Source organism: Chinchilla lanigera, unplaced genomic scaffold, assembly GCF_000276665.1.
Source record: "Chinchilla lanigera isolate Chin_1 unplaced genomic scaffold, ChiLan1.0 scaffold00028, whole genome shotgun sequence".
Taxonomy (NCBI): domain Eukaryota; kingdom Metazoa; phylum Chordata; class Mammalia; order Rodentia; family Chinchillidae; genus Chinchilla; species Chinchilla lanigera.
This window is the reverse complement of record NW_004955429.1, coordinates 8,935,935-8,946,547: the sequence shown is the minus strand read 5'-3', so window position 1 is coordinate 8,946,547 and position 10,613 is coordinate 8,935,935. Positions and strand designations below refer to the sequence as shown.

The 10,613-nt window shown below is 34.3% G+C and overlaps 1 protein-coding gene across 1 annotated transcript in view; it reads left to right on the top strand.

The window, feature by feature from the left end:
• Malrd1 (MAM and LDL receptor class A domain containing 1) overlaps positions 1 to 10,613 on the top strand; it is a 600,954-nt gene that overhangs the window by 289,119 nt on the left and 301,222 nt on the right. The gene's annotated exons all lie outside the window — the stretch shown is intronic.

Genomic DNA, 10,613 nt, shown 5'->3' with positions numbered 1-10,613 from the left:
CTTTGGAAGTGTGGCTATTTTCATTGTATTTCTTCTTCCTACCAAAAAGCAAGGGATACCTTTCCATTTTCATATATCCTTTTCAATCTTCTTTTTGAGAGGACTGCAGTTTTCAGTGTAGAGGTCTTTTATGTCCTCCATCAGATTGGCTCCTATGTATTTCATTTTTTTGGATGGTATTGTGAAAGGTGTTGTTTCCCTAATTTCTCTCTAAGTTTGTTCTGCTACACTACTAGTTTTGGGCATTAAATCTACAAGTCTTTTGGTGGAGATTTGGGTGTCTTTTATGTAGAGTATCATGTCACCCATAGTTAATGATAATTTAACTTCTTCCTTTCCTATCATTACTTCTTTCCTTTCTCTTGTCTAATTGCTCTGGCTAAAGTTTACAGAACTATGTTGAATAAGATTGGAGACAGTGGACATCCTTGTCCTGTTTCCGATTTTAGAGTGAAAGCTTTCAGTTTTTGATCATTTAGTATGATGTTGGCTGTTGGTTTGTTATAGATTACTTTTATCAGATTGAGATAAAGACCATCTATGCCAGTTTTCTGTAGGGTTTTTATCATGAATGTATGCTGGACTTTGTCAACAATTTTTTCTGCATCTGTTGAGATGATCACAGTTTTTTTGTCCTTGGCTCTGTTAATATATTGTATTACATTTATTGATTTACATATGCTGAACCATTCTTGCATCCCTGAATTCTACTTGGTCATGGTGTATAATCTTCTTGATGACTTGCTGCATTCTGTTTTCCAGTATCTTATTGAGGATTTTTGCATCTATGTTCATTAAGGAGATTGGCATCTATGTTCATTAGGGAGTTTTCTTTCTTAGTTGGGACTTTACTCTGATTTGGTATCAGGGTAATGCTTGGTTCCAGGAATGAATTTGGTAGTATTGCTTCCCTTTCAATTTCATTAAAGCATTTGGGAATTAGTGGTACTAGGTCTTTAAATTTCTGGTAGAATTCAGCAATGAACCCATCAAGTCCTGGCCTTTTCTCTGTTGGTAGACTTTTAGTTACATCTTTGATTTCATTGATTGATACTGGTATATTTAGGACTTTTCTATCCTCTTGATTCAGCTTTGGTAATTCATATATATCTAGGACTTTGTCCATTTCTTCCACATTTTCCATCTTATTAGAATACAAATTCTCCAAGTATGTATAGGTGATCTGGATTTTTTCAGGGTCCCTTGTGATTTCACCCCTCTAATTCCTAATTACATGGACTTGAGTCTTCTTTTTTCCTTCTTATGAGAAGGTTGGCTAAGGATTTGTTGATTTTATTTAATCTTACAAAGAACCAACTCTTTGATTCATTGATTCTTTGTACTGCTTTCTTAAGCTCCAGTGCACGCATTGCTGCTTTGATCTTTGTATTTTCCTCCCTCATATGAGCTTTGAGCTTGGACTGCTCTTGATTTTTTAGAAGTTTAAGGTTCAACATTCATTTGTTTATTTGAGCTTGCCCTGTTTTCCTGATATGGATATTCACTGCTATGAATTTCCCTCTTAGGACTGCTTTCATTGCATCCCATAATTTCCAGTATGTTGTACTGTCATTATCATTTAACTGTAGAAACTGTCTAGTTTCTTCTTTAATTTCATCTGTGACCACTTGGTTGTTCAGGAGGGTGTTATTTAATTTCCATATGTTGCCACTGTCATTTTTGTGAACATTGACATAAATAAAATTTAAACATGGATGTTGTCTTAGTTAATGTTCTCATTGCTAATACAAAATACCCAATGCCCACAAGTTAAAGGAGGAAAGGTTTATTTAGCTCACAGTTTGTGGAGGTCAGTCCGTAATTGTTTGGCTCCAAGGCAGTGTGGCTTGGTGTGGTACATTGCCAAAGAGAAAGAGTGCATGGCATGCAGAAGACAGCAAAAGCAAGCAAGCCAGGGACCAGAGTAGCTTCTTTCTGCTCCTGTTATAGTCTGTCTGGCCTACTAGGCTTAGAGCAGGTGCCAAGTTAAACAGTGGTGACTTTATTAATCACACGTCCTTAATCCCAGCATCACACATTTTAGCTCCAGCCACCTCTGAAAAGGCTTCACCTATAACCATGTGAAGCTTTGGGGGAACATCTAGGTACAAACCATAACAGATGTGAAAAAATTTTAAAAATAAAAGACAACTGTGAAACACCTATGAAAATTTTAAATATCAAACCACATGAAATATCAGTGTGCTTTTGGTGGGTTTGTGTAAGTGTGAATGTTTTGCATGTTTGTGTGTGTCGTAAGTACTTTTTTTTATTATGAAACAGGAAACAGATCAACACTAAATAATAAATGAAACACAGTTTGAAACACTAAGTGAAACAGGAAACAGATCAACACTAAATAATAAATAACCTATGAAGTTGGAATAGAAGTAATATTAAGGGATTTCTTCCATCTGTAAACAGCTAGTACTAGGTTTATTTCTGTCAAAAACAAGAATAAGATATAATATATGAAGCACATATTTGCAGGTATATAGGCAGCATAAGAGTTTGTATTTTGTATTTATATTACAAAGGAAGAAAGACCTAAAAGTGCTTAACAACAAATTGGGATGTGTTATGTACATGTACCAACTCCCCATGATGAATGTGATCATCATGTACTGCAAACACGTGCTAATAAAAAAAGAAAAAGGTAAAGTAAATATATACATGTAAGCATCAGAAATCACACTGAGCAATTGTAGAGCTGCAAAGAATATGCTACAAGATCACAAAATGAAAGAGATAAAGCACCATCCAAACAGGATCTGTCTTCACCAGCCAGAGCACTACTCATACTCAGTACATATTTATGTGAAATAAATGGTGTTTAGGCTTTGAATATTTTCCTCATGGTAACTAGAATAAAACTTGATAAATATTTAAGAGGTTCCTAGAGTGAATACAGTAAATGAACTTCTAGGGTAGACTTCTCTCCTGAAGTTCTAGTACAATGCCAGCCTAGGCCAGGGGCATTTTTGCTGTGTGGTCCACACTCTTGTTTCTATAGTGTGAGAACTGTTGATTGTGTGCCAGGAATTTGCAGAAAATGGACCAGGAGCCCATTTCTACACAGGAAAGTTAGGATCATATTGTTTCTACACAGGAAAGTTAAGATCATATTGTTGTGGTGACTACATTCCTTTTCCCCTGGGGAATAAACCTCATGCTCTGCACTACCTAATGATTATCAAGCATCTTCTCAGTAAGCTCTGCATCCCAGCGAGCAGTAGAACTCTCTGGTTCTTACTGGGGGGCCCTACATTTGGTCTAGTAGAACTCAAAGAGGAGGTGGCTAACACGACCTGCTCATTCACCTCTGCAGCTGCCTTGCTTTAAGTTTTGTGATTGCTGGGAAAACATGGACTGTGTAAAGCTCTTCATCATGAACAGGAAAAGTGACTCCCCTCACCAAATGATTTCTTATTTATTAAGAAGGAAATAACATTTCCTCCTATTGGACAACTGTCTGGCATAGTAGAAACACTAGGATGAAAGTCAGGAGATACCAGCTCCAAGCTGTCACTAGCTGATTGTGTGACTATGGCAGAGACACAGCACTGGTGTGTTTAGTTTTCTCTGTGGAACAAATAGATCATGAGCTTATCCATAAGATCCTTCCAAAGTCTATCTTGTGATTTTCTGTGGTCTTACGTTGTTTTGGTATCAGTTTATAAGCATCAAAGCATGTGTTTTCATCAAAACATAAAATAAAAGTAGTCTAAGCCTCTGACTTACAAAGATTGGAAAACAAAGAAATTAAAAATAAAGTTGTACAGAATCAAAGTAAAAATTGGGACACAAATAAAGAAATATCACTATCAGAGACTATTAAGAAAGCCAAAGTTGTTTCTCTGAACATAAATAATTAAGCAAATTTATCAAAATTGGAGAGAGGAAATGCAATTTAGAATTGTCAGTAATAAGAAAGTAAATATACCAAAATCCCATTGACATTTAAAAGAAGGGTAAAAAATATTATTTTGCTTTTCTTTGACTTTGAAACTTTCACATATCACTGTATGTTTTATGAATGATAACCTTTCAAAATTCAACAGCTGGGAAAATGAGCAAATACCCTAAAAATGAACTTTCTACAATGGAAAGAAATCTGGATAAAATTATATCTATTACAGAAACTGATATCAAAACATTTTTCCACAAGCCCCAGTTTAATCTCAGCTGGCTTTACCAGTGAAATCTATCAGTAAACTTTGAATAATGAAACTCAAAACAACTTTCACAAACTCTTTCAAAACATGGAAGAGCACATGTCCTAACTGCTTTTAGTCTATTTTCAGCTGCTGTAAGAAAATACCAGACTGAGTAATTTGTAAACAATAGACGTTTCTCTGGCTCTTCCTATTGGAGTCTGGGCAGAGGGCCCCGGGTGCTGCAGCAGAACACAACAGGGCAAGTGAGGACATGCGAGACAGACAGAAGAGTGAGCCCAGCTTCCTCCATAACTCACTCACTCCTCAATAACAGCGTTAATCCACTCACCATCCATTTCCCTCTTAAAGGTCCTACCTCTTAATCCCTTCCAAATGACAATTAAATTTCAATGAGCTTTGGAACCATTGAAACCACAGAAGTGGTGAAGACGTTGAAACCACAGAAGTGGTGAAAGCATAAAATACTAGGGAATATGTCTCATAAAAGTCAAAACTCCAAAATACCATAGTAAGAAGTTAGGAAAGAAAATGTTGACATCGACCATACAGCATAATGCCTATCATTAACAGTTCTGTAGCATGCATGAACAATTTGTTGACCCAGCTGAGATTATAGCTTAGCGGCACAAGTGCCTGCCTGGCAAGTGCAAGGTCCTGAGTTCCATTTCCTATACCAAAAAAATAAAAAAACAAAATTAAAAACAAAAAGAAAAACAATTTGTCGGGAGGGTAGATTTCATGTCAGATATTCCATCCACAGCTACAAAAAATGAAATGAAGGAAATTATTAGTGGGAGCCATAACTAGCTGCTCAACTTTAATGAGGGAAACGTTTCATCGTACTTGCTTACAAATGAATTAGAGGAGAAAGTGTGATTATAGTGGAGAAATAGAATGAACTGCACTTTAGCCAGATGTTCCAAGTTAGCATCTTGTGTTCTAGGATGAATCAATATCATGCCATTGATGTGATGTGCTAAGATGGCACAACATTGCTTCTGTGCTATTCTTGCTGAAGTGCGTAACCTGAATCTTATCATAAAAATTCCTAAGACAAACCCAAACTCAACTACTTTTTACACTAACTGGCTTGGCCTCATCAAATGTGTTGAGGACTAGTAAGGAAAAAAATATCTGGAAGTGCTCTTGCCAATGAAAAATAGTCATGACAGCTAAATGCAATGTGTGATCCTGGATTGCATCCTGAACCCGGGAGAAATATGGCTGTAAAGGGCATAATTAAGATAATTGAGGAAATTTAAATATGGGCCAAAGATTAGATAATTTCTCTTCAAATTCCTTTTTCAAATTTCATTTCAGCTATATAAAATGTATCTGTTTATGGGAAAGAAATATGATCTGTTGATAACATTGCACAGTGTCTCTAATTTATGTTCTGATTTTTCTGGAAAATACACATAAGTGCACAGAGAATAAGTGAGGAAGTAGAAGCAAAATTTGGATGAAGAGGATGAGGGAGAGGAAGAAGAGGAGGGCAAAGGAGGATTATAGAAATGATGCATGTGATCAAATGAGACATGCGTTGTGCTATATCATGTATGTTATATTCATGTATGAGAGTGCAACAAAGACACTTAATTTTTATATGATTTCTATGTATTAATAAAAACAGTACGTGGGAGACACTTTTGACTATTGCACTTTTTCTATAGGTTTAAAATTACTTAAACATTAGAAATTGCAAAAAAATTAAGAAAATCAGAAAAAAGTTCTTGGAAAAGAAAAAATTGAAATGATAAATGCAAGAGTACATTATTTAAAAAAATAGACAAACTCTACCACTTTTTAATTTTAAAAGGAGGGAACTAATTATATCTTACTAAGAGGAAATATTAACCACATGGATAACAATAACTTGCTGCTGGTTTTGAAGTGTCAGTGAAATGGTCCATTTTCTAGGCAAAAAATGACCACATTAACAGTGAAGCAGAAAACAGATTATTAATTATCAAATATGGTTATCAATAAATGTCCTCTAATTTTTTCTCCTGAGGTACATACTGCTGAGCTATATCCAACTTTAGTGATGTGACAATGCCTAGAGAAATAACTATAACCATATAAAATAATAGAATTTATTTCATGAAGTTCATATATCACTGTTAATAAAATCTTTAAAAAACTAAAAGGTCAGAAAAGTATAGCTCATCCTTTATGAATGAAGATGTACAAAGCCTGAAACTCTATCAAATAAATTCAGTAATATAATAATTATATTATGCATTTTAAAATGAGAGTCTTAGATCTTAAAAAGGTTTTAATGAAAAAATGTCATGCAAATGAATAAGTCACTTAAAAATCATAAACTGAAGGTACTGAAAATATTTAGTTCAATAATTATTTCTTATAATATGCATAGAATATTACTCTAACATGCTAAATATGATCTACAAAGTAATGTAGGAAACAATGAAAGTATTTCTGCTCAAATTAATAACAAGTGTCATAACCACTTTCCCAACATCCACAATTTAAAAGTGAGGTTCATTTTGTCTCATGGTTTCCATCCATGGTCTGCTGGTTCCAACGTGGAAACAGAATGGCAAAGGAACGTGGAAGAGAAAAAAATGCTCAACTCAGGTAGTCAGGATAGATAGATGGATGGATAGATAGAGAGGAGGTGGACAGATGAGAGAGAGAGAGAGAGAGAGAGAGAGAGAGAGAGAGAGAGAGAGAGAGAGGGAGAGAGAGAGATAGGCCAGGGAGGAGCACGAACAACAATATCCACTTTGAGGTCATTCCCCTGTATCCCACCTCCAGCCAGCCTCGCTTCCTAACAGCACATTCATTGATCCTCTGCTGCGTATAGAAACCTCACAGTCTAATCACCTTCACACACATGAGAATTTGCAGGAACATTTTAGATCTGAACCATAACACATGTCAAGAAAAAAAAACTAATTTACTTAATTTTCTTTCTTATACTTTTGGGCAATACCTAGGACATAATCTTCAAAAAAAGAAAGCCAAATTATAATTATTTTAGAATATGCTTCTATATCCTAAAAGCTAGAGAGATTTACTTTAAGATGGGAAACGTTCTTGTACTGGGTTATGTGGTATCCTCCCTTATGTCCACATGGATTGTGTAGTGTTCCCCAAAACTCATGTCCATGTAGAACCTCAGAAATAAGACCTTCTCAGAAATAAGACCTTCTCAGAAATAAGGTCTTTCTAGTTATAATCAAGTTAAAATAGGATCAGAGTGGATCAAAGTAAGCCTTAAATCCATTGGTTGGTGTAAGATTCAAACATAGACTGGACTGATGACTCAGTCTAAATGTGCTAAGATGACCAGTAACTGCTAACAGCCGTGAAAACGCAAGGAAGGGTTGTTCCCTAGGTATCATAGAGCTCTCCCAACACCCTGACTTCAGATTTCCAGCCTGCAATGAGGTAATAAATTTCTACTGTCAGTTCCCAAACTTTGTGTTTCTTTTTTTTTTTTTTTTTTTTTTTCCAGCCTGAGGAAACAAATCATTTCTCAGTCATACAGCTAAGAAAATGCCCTATGGAAAAGTGGAAACCAGCTTCTCTAATCATACTTTTTGCTTGGTTGTTTTAATACCAGGATTTGCAAATCTTGTGTATTATTTGTATGGTATTCTACAAGAAGTTATTAGTTCTGCAAAAAAACTTTTTCCTAAATAACTTATATAGTTTGAGAATATACTTTGTTATCTGAAGAAGTCTTTGTGGAAATTTAGAAGCTTACTGTACTAGTACGTCTTTAAAATTATCTCCCAAAAAGGATGTAATTTTAGGGTCTGTCTTATTCATTTGATTGCACAATGTTCTTTCTTTGAATGACAAATTGACACCCATAGAAATTACTATTCAATTGCACGGTAAAAGAAGGGAAACCTACATCATGCAACTTCAGGAATAAGCAAAATTGGATGATTGCTATCTTACTGTAGCTGCCACAGAAAGGAATCTCCTATCACATTTCCTTGTGGACAGGGCACTTTTCAACTCATTTTATTATAGCAGTAACTCCTCAGCCATTTTGCGGTGAAGTAATATTATAGGGTCTTGGTTATACCATTCTTCAGCTCATATCTCTGATACTTAAAATCCAATATAAAAAAGTTATCTCTGAATTTCAGCGTTCTCATCAGCCAAAATAAGAATATTAAAAGATGTAGAGGTGATCTGAAGATAAAGTAAAATCACACATAGAAAGAAGATGCTCTGATCCGAAACACATAATGTTTAATACACATTATCCCCTTTCCAGTTCCTGCTTTCCTCAATTGCTTTATTTATAGAATTTGCTTATAAATTTATATTAAATAAGTGAAAAGAATAGTGAAATCCTAATTTTAGGAATTTGATTTTAGGATCTTATAAAGAAATAGATTGTGTTCTTTCAAAATTATGCCATTTAAGGTGAAACATACTTTGTGCTTACAAAGTTATTTATCACTACCTAAATGATAGTGTGTGGAAAGGAGGAACTGGATGGACAGAGGATGTAGCCTTAGACAAAGGCGATCATCTTCATAGTTTATGGTGTGCCTTTCTTGTGCTGGCATTAATTGTGCCATAGAATGCTAATAGGAACCTGCTCACAGAAATATGTGCTACATTTCTGCCTCGGCATCTATGAGAAATAATGAAATACGAAATTAGAAGTTATCCCCTTTCCCTAAGTGATGGGAAATTCACATCGCCTATGCTTACTTGTTTTCTTTTCCTACTGATTCATCAGAATTAAAGCTTCTAAGAAAATGTATCTCTGAAACCACAGTAAAGATTAGAAGAAAACATGTGATTTGCACTGTGCAGATTCATGCAGTAATGTTGATATGATTTCTTTTCAGACAAATCTGTTTTCAGCACTGCCCAATATTTCTTTGTATGAATGGCTTTGCTTGAGGTTAGTCTGTATGGTAATTGGGCTATTATGAGCAGCTAAATTGTCTAAACTGAGGACTGTAAACTATTTTGTGAGTTTTAGTAAAATATTTCAGTAAGAAACTGAACGAGGAAAAAAGATCTGAAATGTACATTAGATGTGAATTGGAAGAAACTGTTCAAAAGAAAAGACAAACTGTGAAGGGGGAAAGGGGAAAAGAAGAAAGGAAAAAGAAAAATATGTGTACACAACATAGTGAAGATAGTTGTACAGCTAGTTTCTCTTAGTTCACTGAAAAGAAAGTTTTGTGCTAATTTTTTTTATTTTAAAGATAAAAGAACAAATCATATTAACAAACAAATAGACGTGAGCAAAATATTGTTTGTACAAGATATCATGCCTATATCTTGTACTCTGAATAGCTACTAGGAAGAGAACAATACACAATGTATCAACTATTGTAGCTGACCTACTAACCTGTTTTGAAAGTAGGTTTCATTATTATGTGTATCTTTTTTCTTTTTAAAAATAAAAAGAAAAAAATTTTTAAAAATAAGCGAAAATAATTTCAAATTTTAAACTAAGGTCCTCAGTTTTCCCAGTTTTCTGAGTTACTTAGCTTTAGTGTTCTGATCTAAAATAGGCTGCATTTTAACCTATTTCAGGAAAGAAAGAAATCAGTCTCAAATGTAATTTTAAAAATTAATTAGCAGTTGGATAGAAAATGCCATCCTTTTGATTTGATGATGGAAATGATGACAGAAAAATTTTCTGTATTTTTGAAAACCCTTGAAATTAGTTAAAGTAAATAATTTTCTAAGGCATATTAGTCCAGATACTTTTTTAAATTTAAAAAGATTTAAAAATTCCTTAAAAAGCTAAAAATAATCATTTAAGCTGTCTGTGCATTTTTCTGACAAGGATAGTAGTGAGAAGTGTAATACAATTAGCTTTAATTTTGCTAGTTTTAAATACCCCCAAATGAGCCTCGCAGTTTTTCATAATTTTCACCTTATTAACTTCAGTGAACATAGAGTGCAGTTTTTGTTTTCAAACATTTTATGTGATTTATGCTGAGTATATTCATAAAGCCACAGCAATTTCAATTATATATGCGCTAGAATTTGAAAATTCTTTGTGTAGCGTGTGATGGAATAAATTCTTTGTGCTGAAAGTTTTGAGGATTCCGGAGGATATTCCTTTATTTTCCTGTGACCACTCTGCTGGAGAGTGACCCCTTAGTGTTTTGATGACAAAATCATTCTTATTCTCATTTATATAAAATTGCTTTAAAGATCGGAGCACTTTTTCAGATGAGCTTTCCTGAAGCGAAAAATCTTTTCTGCTCGCTTATTGACATGTGGAATTGATTCCTCTCAAGTATTTTTAGTTCTTGGACACCATATCACATATAATTATGATTTTATGGATTTTTAACTCATTTATAATCAGGCAAACATTAACGAGTATAAATTCTGAACATGTGACTACCTGTTATCAAATTATTCTCTAGTTCTACATAGTGTAACATAGACATACTTAAAGTTACGGAT